Raw genomic sequence first — 14,113 nt, forward strand, 5'->3', positions numbered from 1 at the left:
GCAGTGGAAGAGGCCGTAGTGGGACCTGAGAACTCCATCCCTACCAGCAGCAGAGACCACACAGGCAGCCCCGGCTTGCACGTTACCCACACCCATAATGAGACACTTTTTGCCCACTGGGATGGTGTTGGAGTAGGACTTTGCCTATGCCTAGCAGCAGCTAGGCTACCCCATGCCCTGTGATATCAGTGGGAGTCACATGGGCTATAGAAGGTCAAACTTCTATCCCTGACAGTCAGAATTAGAGAGGCCTGGGGTTAGAACTCAACGGTACAGAACTTGCTTAGCAAGTGAGAGATCGTGGGTTTGTTTTTCAGCACTGCAGAAAAGGAAAACTCTCACCTAACCTAAAAAAGCGAAAGAAGAAAGGAATAGAGAGTGAAAAATCACTGAAAACAACAATAAAGGCAAACAGTGAAAGCGATATTTTGATAAAAAAGATCGTTGCCGTGCAGAGATAAGTAGCAAGACCGATACATCAGGAAGAATTCGATATTAGGAATAAGACAGGGATATAGTTGTACACTACCCACACATCAACATGTAATACAGGTCGGAGGTAGAGCACATGCCTAGCGTGCAAGCCCCACGCCCAATGAAATAAACCGTAAAGATTATTACTACAAACAACGCTACACAAAACACATGCAGCAAGATGACATGGGACACTTTATTGTTTGTTTGTGTGGTTGGTTGGTTTGAGACAGAGTTTCTCTGTGTAGCCCTGGCTGTCCTGGAACACATTATGTAGACCAGGCTGGCCTTGAACTCAGAGATCCACTTGCCTTTGTCTGGGATTAAAGGTGTGAACCACCATGGTTGGCCCTGGGCGTGTTTTAAAAGCAGAAAGCAAGCACTTTTGGCTGGTGCCCTGTGTGTCTATTACTGTGATAGACCATGATCAAGGTGACTTGAGGGGGATAGGGCTCGTTTGGCTTTGATGTCCCCATCACAGTCTGTCACTGAGGGAAGCCAAAGCAGGAACTCAAGCAGAGACCTTGGAAGAATGCTGCTTATTGGCTTCTCAGCCTGGTTTCTTGTATAACCCAGGGCCACAAGCCCAGGGGTGCCCCCACCACAGTGGTCAGGCCCTCCCACATCAGTCAGCAACCGCTTGCTTCCAAGCCTGTCAGGTAGCAGATGAGGCTCCATCTTCCCAGGTGACCCTAGCACTATATCAGGTTCACAAAAACAAAACGCAAACATTCCAGCACATCTAGTATGAAATAAACAATTTGAGTGATCTTAGATAATTGAATCTGAGTTTTGGTGGTGGTGGTGGTTTTTCAACACAGGGTTTCTCTGTGCAGTCCTGGCTATCCTAGAACTCCTTCTGTAGACCAGGCTGGTCTTGGACTCAATAGAGATCTGCCTGCCTCTGCCTCCTGAATGCTGGGATTAAAAGTCTGTGCTAATAATTGTCTCTTGGCTAATAATTTTAATTAACAGATCATCCAAAGACAAACTGGCATCTGTCTACAAGGTCTTTTCTAGAAAACAGAATATTTGTCCATTCATTCCATTCTTTATCCTGAGAACTGTAGGGGACTTGAAGCAGATGACACAGTAACTTAGAGCATGGGATACCACAGAGGCTTCTCCTCCTCCTCTTCCTCCTCCTCCTTCTTTTCAGTGTCTACAATCAATTTTATTATAATCTAAAAACATAGAATTTAGAAAATACCAAGGAAAATATATGCACAAGAGTTGATGTTACTGCATTTAGATAAAGCTGGCAAGTTCTCAGTATTAGCTTAGCTCAGGAAACACCACTGAGGAAATCTAATGTATTGGAAGAGATGCTGCACCCTTTGGCCCATGTTTGGTGGCTCTCAGGGTTAACCTGAAGCTGTCAATGTTTGGTACTAGATGTAAAAATCTCATCACATCAGTTACCCTGCAACCATTAAGGCTTCCTCTGCATCTTATATCTAGGTTTTTAAGCAGAATGTCTTCTCATTGGTCCAAATCTTCCAGAATAGTCTGCAGTGCTAATCTTGCAAACGAAATATCAGTCTCTGCTCCATCAAAACAGAGTTTAACAACTGGTACAAATGCCTCTTCAACAGCTCTAAATCTTTCACATCTTGTAATTTCAATGAATCATAGAATGAGGTGAAAAAGTCACTTCGATCAGCATGTACTGGTGTAACACAGAACGCATCAGTATCAGCACCTTTCATATGTGCTCTGTAAGATCCAAATGTAAACATCTTCCCTCCAACATTTTCAATCACAGATTGTGGAAGATTAATGCTAGCTCTCAGGAAGCTAAGCAAGGACGAAGATCACCAGAGTACAAGGCCAGTCTGGACTCCACAGATGTTCCTGTCACTGATTTCTCCTATCCATTCTTTCACCAGGTTATTTAATTTTCCCAAAATTAAAATCCTGTGCTGCAGTTCCTCTTCTTCTTCAAAAACCCCAAAGGGCTTCAGCGTCTCGATGAGTTTCTGTGTCAGAGGCAGGCAGTCTCCTTGGGGCTGCTAAGCTGATGGGAGCGGTAATACCATAGAGCCTCTGTGGAGGCTGCATTTGTTGTGATCCCTGAGTTGTAAATGGCGGAAATGGCACCGCTAAGTCACCCCCGCCCCTGCCCCCTGGACCGATGCCACCCTGGGCATAATCCACCCAGGCAGGAGGGACAGAGGGACCTGGGCCTGCCTCAGCCCCAGGGCCAACCCTGACTGGTATGAAGTGGAATCTCGGGGTTGTTTTTGATTTGCATTTCCCTGATGACTAAGGATGTCGAATATTTCTTTAAGTGCTTTTCAGCCATTTGAGATTCCATTGTGCCCAGATCTCAAAACCCCCAAAGAGACCATCAGGAAGAGTCTTTATTCAAGTTGTCAATAGGACAAAATAGCAAAATAATGTTTTATAATTGCTCAAAAGTGAGATGTTGGTGTGACTACCAAAACATGTCCAGCACTTGATTGAAAAACCACTCATGAGAGAAATCAAATATCTAAATGAATAGAGGGCTACCCGTGACTATTGATTGAGAAACTTTTTTGAGTAAAGCTGTTACTTCTGCCCTCACTGGGATGACGCTTGCATGCAGTTCCTGTCCTAACCCCAGAATGACTTTGAAAGCTCTAGTATTCTAAAGTAACAAAAATATCTTTAAAAATTTAATAAGACAAGAACAGTGAGAACTTCAAAATGATGTTTAGCAATGTTTACCAAGATTATATGGCATTGGTGGAGAGATTGGTTTAGGTCAACTAGGAAACTACTGTTACTGAACTTACAGACAGAACTCATCCATGCATCCAACAAGTTTCTTACAAAACTGCAATAGGAATTCTGTAACTTAAATTTTTATTTTTAGGGGGCTGGAGAGATGGCTCAGCGGTTAAGAGCACTGACTGCTCTTCCAGAGGTCCTGAGCAACCACATGGTGGCTCACAACCATCTGTAATGGGATCTGATGCCCTCTTCTGGTGTGTCTGAAGACAGCAACATTGTACTCATACATAAAATAAATAAATCTTTTAAAAAATTATTTTTGATGGTGGTTCTTTTTTTTCCCCCCACTGTCTCCCTTGATGATGGTTCTTAAATATTTACTCTTTCTTGTAACCCACCACCCAACAGTGGTAGTGAGAAAGAAAGGATATGAGGGAAGTGAACCTGTTTAGAAAGTTTCTTTGGAGCAACTCCTGTCTGTGTTGTCTGGAAATTGGCAGTTCAGTTCACAGGTTAGCAGGCAGTGGCAGCTCGTTCCACTCACAAACACCTCAGGTATACACCAGCAGTCCAGTTCCATAGAGTCAGGTTAGCAACAGCAGTGACATGACGTAGCAGAGACAGCCAGGCCGCAGCCTTAGCAGGAGTCAGCAGGAGGGACCAACAGGAACACTAGGAGAGGTTCTCAGCTGCGCCTCTTTCAGAGAAGTGAAGATCAGCGAAGACACTAGACCACAATTGTTGCACAGCTAGCTGTACCAGCAAGCCAAGCTCTGTCTCTGTCACTCAGTGGAGTCCTGTTTATGCCCTCCAAACATCATGTGTCCTCCATGTGTCTTGCCTCAGCACGTGCACCCAATCAGCCGGAGTCTGCAGACACAGTAACCAACTGCACCACACCACCAGAAGTTTTTTGGTGTGTTTCTCTCTATGATGTCCTGACAAATGCAGCTCAACTATGAGATGTAAGGTGGACCAATAATGTGCGTTGTCAGTAAAGAATCCTTCATTACAGGGGTTGGGGATTTAGCTCAGTGGTAGAGCGCTAGCCTAGCAAGCGCAAGGCCCTGGTTTCGGTCCCCAGCTCCAGGGGAAAAAAAAAAAAAAGAATCCTTCATTACGAGTTCTTTCACATGCGTGCTTCAGCAGAACATCCTCTCTCCTGTGTCTGCTTCAGTGAAACACCAACCAAACGACTTTCCAAAAAGCCCTTAAGTTTTTACTTCAGAATTCAATATCTTTAACAAAACAAAATGCCAGAGTAATTCAATAGGCTGGGGAATAACGATGAACTTGACCTCATACAAATATTAACTCAAAATAGATTACAAACCTACTTATGATGTAATCTGCCAAGTTATTGGTAGGTATATTGGTTAGTTTTCTCGTTCTGTGATAAAATTCCTGACAAAAGCAGCTGAAGGAATGGTTTATTTGGGCTCATACTCTGAGGGAATAGACCGTCATAACAGGTGAACACGTATGCACACACATGCACACACACACACACACACACACACACACACACACACACTCATGCGTGAAAATAAAGGAAGAAACTGGGCTGGAGAGACGGTTCAGTGGTTTAAAGTGCTTACTGCTCATCCAGAGGACTCAAGTGGTTCCCAGCACAACGTCCTGTAACTCCATCTCCACGTCCACCTCAGGCCTCCATGGGCAGCTTCACACACGTGGATATGCATCCCCTTCCCCCACATACACATGATTAAAAATAAAATGAATCTTAAGTAAATAAGACAGAAACAAGAGAAACCGATGAGAAGAGTAAATGAATAGAAAATAACAACACAAAAATCTGTGAATTTAACAATGCAAATTAAAAGCACAGTAATCCATTTCGGCACACCTTTCAAAATGACTAATCCAAACTATGCCAGCACAAAATGCTAGCTGGGGACTGAGTCACTCGCACTCACTGATGCAAATGAAAAAGGACACAGCCTCCCCGGAAAGCAGTCTGCCATATGCAAATGACATAGGCTCCAAGCAGTTTCCCTACTGGGGGAGGGGGAGGGTTACCACAGAGAAGCTGAAGAGTCGCGTTAATGAAAAATTGTAATGAATATTTATAGGCACTTTGTTCATAATAGCCCAGATTTTGAAGTAAGCCAGCTGTTCTCCAATGGATGAACAATTGAACAAGCCGTGATATATCCGTGCTGTGTTTTTCTGTTTTGCTTTTTGTTTTCTTCAGACAAGGTCTCACTAGGTAGCCCTTGGGTGACCTGGATGTTAGGCCTCAAGCTCAGGGTGAATGGCTGAGGTGCCTAACAAAGCCAGGCTCTCCTGAGTTTCCCTTCCCTTCCCCAGCTCTTCCGATTTTCATATAACCTAGCCATGTGGGCTACTGAGATCGCTTGTTCTCTTGGCCTCTTGGCCTCTGGGTTCCTAGGTTCTCTCTAGCCCGTCCCTTTCCTCTTCCTCCTTTGCTGCCCACCTCTCAAGGTCAGGTTCAGTCTGGACCTTTACAGAAGCCTCTGGCTGTGCTCTCCCTCATAGCTACAATAAATCTCTTCAGCCCAAATCTAGGAGCATCCTGTCCTCATATTTTCACTCACTGCATAGACCAAGCTGGTCTGGAACCTACAGAGAACTTCCTGCCTCTGCTCCCAAGTACAAAGATTAAAGGCATGGGCCACCACAGCAGGCAAGAACCACTTTAATATTGGTTACAAGATGTCTGAATCTACAGAGGGATACACTGAGTGAAAACAGCTAGCACCGGAAGGCTAGAGATGTAACACTCTTGCAATGATAAATGATACAAATGGGAAGCCATCTGTGATTCTTAGGGCGGAGGGAAGAGGGGAGAGGGATTTGGCTCTAAGAGAGTTAGGTCATGACAACCCTCACCGTCTGCAAACATCTGGGGTCTCAACTCTATGGACATCAATATCCTGGTTGTAAACTTTGCAACCCGTCTTCACTGAGAGCCATTGGGTAAATGAGAAACAGAATCTCTCTGTGTTACTTACCATAACTGCATTTGAATCAACGGCGATTTTAAAATGAAAGAGTATAGTTCTAAAAGAAGAAAACTCTTTTCTTCTTACTTATTTGTGTATGTGATGCATTTAGCTGTGCATGCAAATGGCAGCAGAGGGTAGCTTCCCTTCCCTCTCCCCAGCCACTCCTGTGGGGCAAGCTACCTCATTCAACCTGGGCCTTGCATTTTTTTTTTTTTTTCAGCTAGGCTGGAAATGAGAAAACCCTAGGGAGTCTTTCTCCACTCCCTTCTTACTTGGGCTTCCAGGCATTTATTTACAGGGATGTCCAACTTGTTAGGTGGGTGTTGGGTCCAAAACATTGGTCCTCTTGGTTGTGGACCAAGAGCTCCTAACCACCAGACAATGGCAAGACTTACCCAGGAGACTGAAATCTGACTTGTTAGATGGTTCATGAAAAGGCAGCCCAGTTTTACTTTTTATAAAGTGTAGGGGCTAGTGAAACGGCTCACTGAATAAAGACATTTGCAGTTTGAGCCTGGTGACTTCAGATTAGACCCCAGAACTCACATAAAGATGGAAAGAGGGAATTGACTCCATAATGTTGTCCTCTGACTTCCATACATATGGATGTCTCACACCCTACATCACACACTCTGAACACACACACACACACACACACACACACACACACACACACACACACACGCACACACACCAACTACTTCTAAATAATATTTAAACATAGTTACAAAATGTACACAGTGTTGTCATCAGAAACTGGCTTTATACTCAGGAACGGGCTTTAAGGTCATAGATCACCTCCGAATCCAGTGATGATGGTGATGTCACCCATAGGCAACATGGACCCACGCAAGCATCCACCTCCCACTCTTACCTGCGAGCAGTTATGTCACAGCCCAAATAAAAGGCAGACCCTTCCTGACCTTCGCCCCCTTTTTTCTCTCTTCATCTTCATTGCTTCCTTTTGTCCCTTTCCCACAAATAAACCTCTCTCCTGTGGAACTGTACTGGCCTGGTGTGATCTGTCCAGACACGAGCCATGATTCTAACACAACACATAAGACTGGGAGTATCAGTCAGTGCCAGAGTTTGTTCTTAGCATTCATGAGGCCCTAAATTCACCTATAAATAAAGGAAGGAAGGAAAGAAGGAAGGAAGGAAGGAAGGAAGGAAGGAAGGAAGGAAGGAAGGAGGGAGGGAAGGAAGGAAGGAAGGAATAAATATGCAAGCAAGCAAGCATAAGCCTTGCGTTCCTCAGGCCTATACTTACCTAGAGAAGGTGAGGGCTTAGGTAAGTTCCACTAGAAGGTGCCAGTGGAAAACACCGGTGTTCTAGGCCTGGACTTCATGGTCGTCAGCTGAGCTTCAGTGGCATGACTCTTAACTGTGACACCCATGAGTCCTATATCTCTGACCACAGCCTCTAAACTCTTCTTCCTGTGACCCCTTCCCTCATGTAAAAAAATTTACATAACCCAGGATATGTAGGCATATAAAATATGCATACAAACCAAACATTTACCATTAATACATTTTTTAAAGCAAGCCTTTGGTGTGCATATAAACGTGCCATTTATTAAAAGTGAAAGCAAGTTGCATGCTAATGAAATGAATGTGCTTGGTTTTCTTTTCACAGGAAGAATTAAATCTTGGCTGAACATTTCATACTGTTGAATGTGGAATAACTTCAACGTCTTTCAAAGTTGATTGATACTTTGGCATTATGATTGTCAAACGCCACTCCACATAAATGTGTAGTACAAAATGGCAGATGTCATAGTTATGATCATTTCAGAAATTATTAAAATCCACTCCTAATCCAAAGCCAATATTCACATAATGATTTTGTTTTATGAAACTCAAATCAGCCACTCAAAAAGACATTTTAAAAAAATGCAACATTAAAAAAATGCAACATTCTAACCCAATGTAACCCAAAGACTGAGGGAAACAATATCTTTCTCTTTTGTAATTAAACCATTGTGTGGATAAGAGTATGGAAGTAAAGACGCCATCATTCTTAAAAACCAGAGCTGAGGTGTAGGGCCAGCATCCATTGGCTTTGCCTGCTGTGACTGTGTGTGCTGTGCAATGTGCTCAGACTGTGTGTTCAGACCTAACAGTTCTGTGTTGTCACATGATATATCACAAGGCAAGGGCCCCATTAGTACATGCTTGGTTTTGATTTTTTTTTTTTTTTTTTTTTTTTTTTGGCCATTGTGTGTTCAGAAACACTTTACTGTTAGTAACTTTTCTACACTGCTCCACTAATTATACCATCCAATGTGGGGGTGTGACCCACAGTCTCCGAAACCAAGAGAGTAGGAGTGGCCTCTTGATAGACCAGATAATTTCCAGTGGAACAAAACAAGATGTTTACGGCCTTTCCTTCAGAGTAACACTTAAGTCATGATCATATTTTGATCACTTGGGGTCAGCTGGGATATATAACTTCCTGTAGTAGAAGTATAAAGAGACAAACATTCCTCGCATGCAGAAGACACATAGAAATCTGTCACGACAATACAGGAATGGCCCCCAGGCTTTCAGCCTTCATGTCTAATTAGTGCCAGAAACAATAGTTCCAGGCCAACCATTCAGAAACAAAATTCACTATTTTGGAAAGATGTGCCACAACTTTGTTGCTAGGTTATTTCATTACGTTTCCTGGGAAAGACATTAACAAATGCCTTTTCATCCTGGAAAAGGTAGTAGCTATGACAGGCCAAAGAAACACGCCCACCCTAATCTACCCTGGTAAAACTGCGAGTTATTGGGATGACTTAGGGAGCATAGGTGAGGGGTGACTGTCAGGAGTATGAGTGACCCAAAGACACGTATAGCACTAAAAAAGCCAACCCAGGCATGGAGGCAGCATCCTGGGCCTCCCAGCCCTTGGACATCTGAAGCCTCCTCCCCTAGGCAATTGTATGACCTCTGGGAGGGGCCTCACAACTCCTGTAACTCCTAGAAGCTTCCTGAGACTTGCATGGTTGTTTGTCTTAGATTAATTTATTTTATTTTGGCATATGGAGGGTTCTGCCTGCATGTGTGTATGTGCATCACACGTGCCCAGTTCCCACAGAGGACAGAGGAGGGTGTATGATCCCTGAAACTAGAGTTACAGACAGTTGTGAGACACCATGTAGGTGTTGTGACTTGAACTCAGTGGTCTGCAAGAATAGCCAATGCTCTTCACTGTGTAGTCATTTCTCTAGCCCTCCTTCCAGAACCTCCTTTCTTCCTGTAGGAAGGAATGTGTTTCAGTTCAGAGAAAATAGCTATACAACATAGGCTATCTCAAATAATCTGAAAATATCAGTAAGTTATATTATATTCCAAGTCTTAGAAAAAGATGAGAGGGTGCACTGGCCTCGGAGGACAAATCCATGGTCCACTGGTTGCCGATGGTTTAACATGGATAGAAACTCAGTGTTGTGTTTTATAAAAAGACTAAGATATGTTTTGTAGAGTGCAGAATGGTGTGTGTGTGGGTGGGTGGTGGGGGGTACCTTGGCAGGGCATCCCTTCCCTCTGAGTATAACATATGACAACTGCCCCGAATAGTATAGAATTGAGTTTGTTTGGGGGCATGGGAGGGGGAGGTAAGGAGGGAGTAGAGGAGAGAGAGAGAGAGAGAGAGAGAGAGAGAGAGAGGGAAGGAGGAGGAGGGAAGAGAAGAGGGGAAGGAGGAGGAAGAGAAAGAGGGGAGGGGGAGGGGGAGGAGGAGGAGGAGGAGGAGGAGGGAGGAGCCAGGAAAGGCCAGCCAGGAACACTCCAAGAGAGATGGGGAGAGGGAAGAAAACAGGAGAATAGGGAGAAAAAAGAGTCAGAGATGCAGAGAGGAAGCAGACAAGCGAGGAGGGACCACACATCCCTTTCTATTGCAAGCCAGGCCTACCTGGCTGTTGCTAGGTAACTGTCGGGCAGAGCCTAGAAGGAATGCCTCCACTTAGTTTGTCAGTTATACTCATCTGAAACAGGCAAATGTGATGTAAAAGCACAGTATGATACATTAGCACTGAGTCGTTACCCAGGGACACTCCATACGTGCTTTGATGTACTTCGAAGACGGTGCCCTGTAAGGATCAGGAAGCGAGGATGCCCACTGAGACGTTCGTCGTAACAGGAAAACAGAGGCCATAGACAGCACCAGTAGACCAGGTCCTCTCAGTTGTTACTTTGTGTTGGAAGCCAAACTATAGCAGTGTTTATTTACAACGTCAATAAAGATGATTATCATGAAGATGAGAATACGTCGTGGCGTCTTCGTCCTCTTGATCTTTCCCTGTAGAGACACTGACCAACCGGACGCTGGAGCAAAGAGGAGACTGTAACCATGGAATGCAAGCAAAAGGATCTACGTTAGTGGGTGCTTAACAGTGTCGGGCACACATGGCTACTCCCAGCTCACTTTAGGGAAGGCCTTCTCGATGGACTCTGAACTCCTGGCACATTCGATGAGAGGCTCGCACTTCTCACACATTAAGAATGGCTGTGTGGCAGAGTCGAGATTAACAAGTTGTTGGGCTAACCTTTCTGCTTGGTGGGCACTGCTTATGTTTCCTCTGTGCTTGCTCTAGATAGCCACCCTCTGTCTGAGTCTCATTCGCTTTTGAATATTCATGCTTTAACCTTTTGTACTTGGTTTTACAGTTCAGCCGACAGAGGACCATCTTCTTCCCAGCTCTCCCCATGCTGCTCACCAGCCTGTGAATGCAGACACACAATGCCTTGCAGCTCATTGATCTTAGAAGCCACTCAGAGAGGCTCCGAGGTACAAATCAAAACACATTTTAATTTTATTGACTTCTGGTGTTCATTGGCCCAACTGTTTGAAGCCAAAATGATCCTACATTGTATGACTTGAAGCCTTGGGCCTTTTCCCACACACGGTGCAGCTGACCAGACTCACACCATTTTCTGAGTTATTAGTTATTCTTCTTTTTATTGGATATTGTTTTATTTACATTTTAAATGTTATTCCCCTTTCCTGGTTTCCTGGACATAAGCCCCCTATCTCACCCCCTCCCCTTCTTCTATAAGGGTGGTCCTGTCCCCATCCACCCCCCACCCCGGGCATTCTTCTACACTGAATCCTCTGCTACATATGCATCTGGAGCCATGGGTCAGTCCATGTATAGTCTTTGAATAGTGGTTTATTTGGTTTAGTGGTCCCTGGGAGCTCTGAATTGGTTGGCATTGTTGTTTTTATGGGGTTGCAAGACCCTTCAGCTCCTTCAGTCCTTTCTCTAATTCCTCCAACAGGGATCCCGTTGTCAGTTCAATAGTTTGCTGCTAGCATTCACCTCTGTATTTGACATGCTCTGGCTGTGCCTCTCATAAGACAGCTAAACCAGGCTCTTGTCAGCATGCACTTCTTAGCTTCATCAATCTTAACTACTTTTGGAGGCTGTATATATATGGGCCACATGTGGGGCAGATTCTGAATGGCCATTCCTTCAGGCTGTGCTCCAAACTTTGCCTCCCTATCTCCTATGGATATTTTTGTTCCCCCTTTTAAGAAGAAGTGAAGCATCTACATTTTGGTCATCCTTCTTGAGTTTCATGTGGTCTGTGGATTGCATCTTGGGTAATTCGAGCTTTTGGGCTAATATCCACTTATCAGTGAGTGCATACCATGTGTGTTTTCTGTAATTGGGTTACATCACTCAGGATGATATTTTCTAGTTCATTCCATTTGCCTATGAATTTCATGAAGTCATTGTTTTTGATAGCTGAGTAGCACTCCATTTTCTGTATCCATTCCTCTGTTGAAAGGCATCTGGGTTCTTTCCAGCTTCTGGCTGTTATAAATAAGGCTGCTATGAACATAGTAGAGCATGTGTCTTTGTTATATGTTGGGGCATCTTTTGGGTATATGCCCAGGAGAGGTACAGCTGGTTCCTCAGGTAATGCAATGTCCAATTTTCTGAGGAACCTCCAGACTGATTTCCAATGTGGTTGTACCAGTCTGCAATCCCACCAACAATGGAGGAGTGTTCCTCTTTCTCCATATCCTCACCAACATCTGTTGTCACCTGAGGTTTTGATCTTAGCCATTCTGACTGGTGTGAGGTGGAATCTCGGGGTTGTTCTGATTTGCATTTCCCTGATGACTAAGGATGTTGAACATTTCTTTAGGTGCTTCTTAGCCATTTGGCATTCCTCAGCTGTGAATTCTTTGTTTAGCTCTGAACCCCATTTTTTAATAGGGTTATTTGGGACTCTGGAGTCTTACTTCTTGAGTTCTTTGTGTATTTTGGATATGAGCCCTCTATTGGATGTAGGATTGGTAAAGATCTTTTCCCAATCTGTTGGTTGCTGTTTTGGCCTAATATCAGTGTCCTTTGCCTTACAGAAGCCTTGCAGTTTTATGAGATCCCATTTGTTGATTCTTGATCTTAGAGCATAAGCCATTGGGGTTCTGTTCGAAAATGTTCCCCAGTGCCCATGTGGAACTCTTCCCCACTTTTTCTTCTATTAGTTTGAGTGTATCTGGTTTGATATGCAGGTCCTTGATCCACTTGGACTTAGGCTTTGAGTAGAGCATTGCTGAACTTCCATGTATATGTGGGTGTTCTTTCGTTATTGTTGTTATTGAAGACCAGCCTTGTCTGTGGTGATCTGATAGGATGCATGGGATTATTTCTATCTTCCTATATCTGTTGAGGTCTGTTTTGTGACTGATTATATGCTCAATTTTGGAGAAGGTTCCATGATGTGCTGAGAAGAAGGTGTATCCTTTTGTTTTAGGATGGAATGTTCTATAAATATCTGTTAAGTCCATTTGGTTCATAACTTCTGTTAGTTTCTCTATGTCTCTGTTTTATTTCCGTTTCCATGATGTGTCCATTGATGAGAGTGTGTTGTTGAAATCTCCTACTATTATTGTGTGAGGTGCAATGTGTGCTTTGAGCTTTAGTAAGGTTTCTTTCATGAATGTAGGTGCCCTTGCATTTGCAGCATAGATATTTAGGATTGAGAGTTCATCTTGGTGGATTCTTCCTTTGATGAATATGAAGTGACCTTCCTTATCTTTTTTGATAACTTTTGGTTGAAAGTCAACTTTATTCGATATTCAAATGGCTACTCCAGCTTGTTTCTTTGGACCATTTGCTTAGAAAGTTATTTTCTAGCCTTTTACTCTGAGGTAGTGTCTGTCTTTGTCTCTGAGGTATGCAGCAAAATGCTGGGGGTCCTCTTTACATATACAGTTTGTTATTCTATGTCTTTTTATTGGGGAATTGAGTCCACTGATGTTAAGAGATATTAAATAGTGATGTTATTTTCTGTTATTTTTGTTGTTAGAGGTGGAATTATGTTTGTGTGTCTCTCTTCTTTTGGTTTCATTGCAAGGAGATTAGTTTTTTGCTTTTTCTAGGGTATAGTTTCCCTCCATGTGTTGGAGTTTTCTATCTATTATCCTTTTTAGGGCTGGATTTGCAGAAAGATATTGTGTAAATTTGGTTTTGTCATGGAATATCTTGGTTTCTACATCTATGGTAATTGAGAGTTTTGCTGGATATAGTAGCCTGGGCTGGCATCTGTGTTCTCTTAGAGTTTGTATGACATCTGCCCAGGATCTTCTGGCTTTCATAGTCTCTGGTGAGAAATCTGGTGTAATTCTGATAGGTCTGCCTCTATATGTTACTTGACCTTTTTCCTTTACTCATTTTAATATTCTTTCTTTGTCTTGTGCGTTTGTTGTTTTGATTATTATGTGACAGGAAGAATTTCTTTTCTGGTCCCATCTATTTGGAGTTCTGTAGGTTTCTTGTATGTTTATCTGCATCTCTTTCTTTAGGTAGGGAAGTTTTCTTCTATAATTTTGTTGAAGATATTTACTGGTCCTTTGAGCTGGGAGTCTTCACTCTCTTCTATACCTATTATCCTTAGGTTGATCTTCTCATTGTGTCCTGGATTTCCTG

The 14,113-nt window shown here is 43.3% G+C and overlaps 1 pseudogene; it reads right to left on the minus strand.

Moving 5' to 3' along the window:
• Window positions 1–1,651: 1,651 nt before the first annotated feature.
• Window positions 1,652–10,668, minus strand: LOC116884654 (annotated as a pseudogene).
• Between the last annotated feature and the right edge of the window lie 3,445 nt (window positions 10,669–14,113).

This window comes from Rattus rattus, chromosome 1, assembly GCF_011064425.1.
Source record: "Rattus rattus isolate New Zealand chromosome 1, Rrattus_CSIRO_v1, whole genome shotgun sequence".
NCBI classification, from domain to species: domain Eukaryota; kingdom Metazoa; phylum Chordata; class Mammalia; order Rodentia; family Muridae; genus Rattus; species Rattus rattus.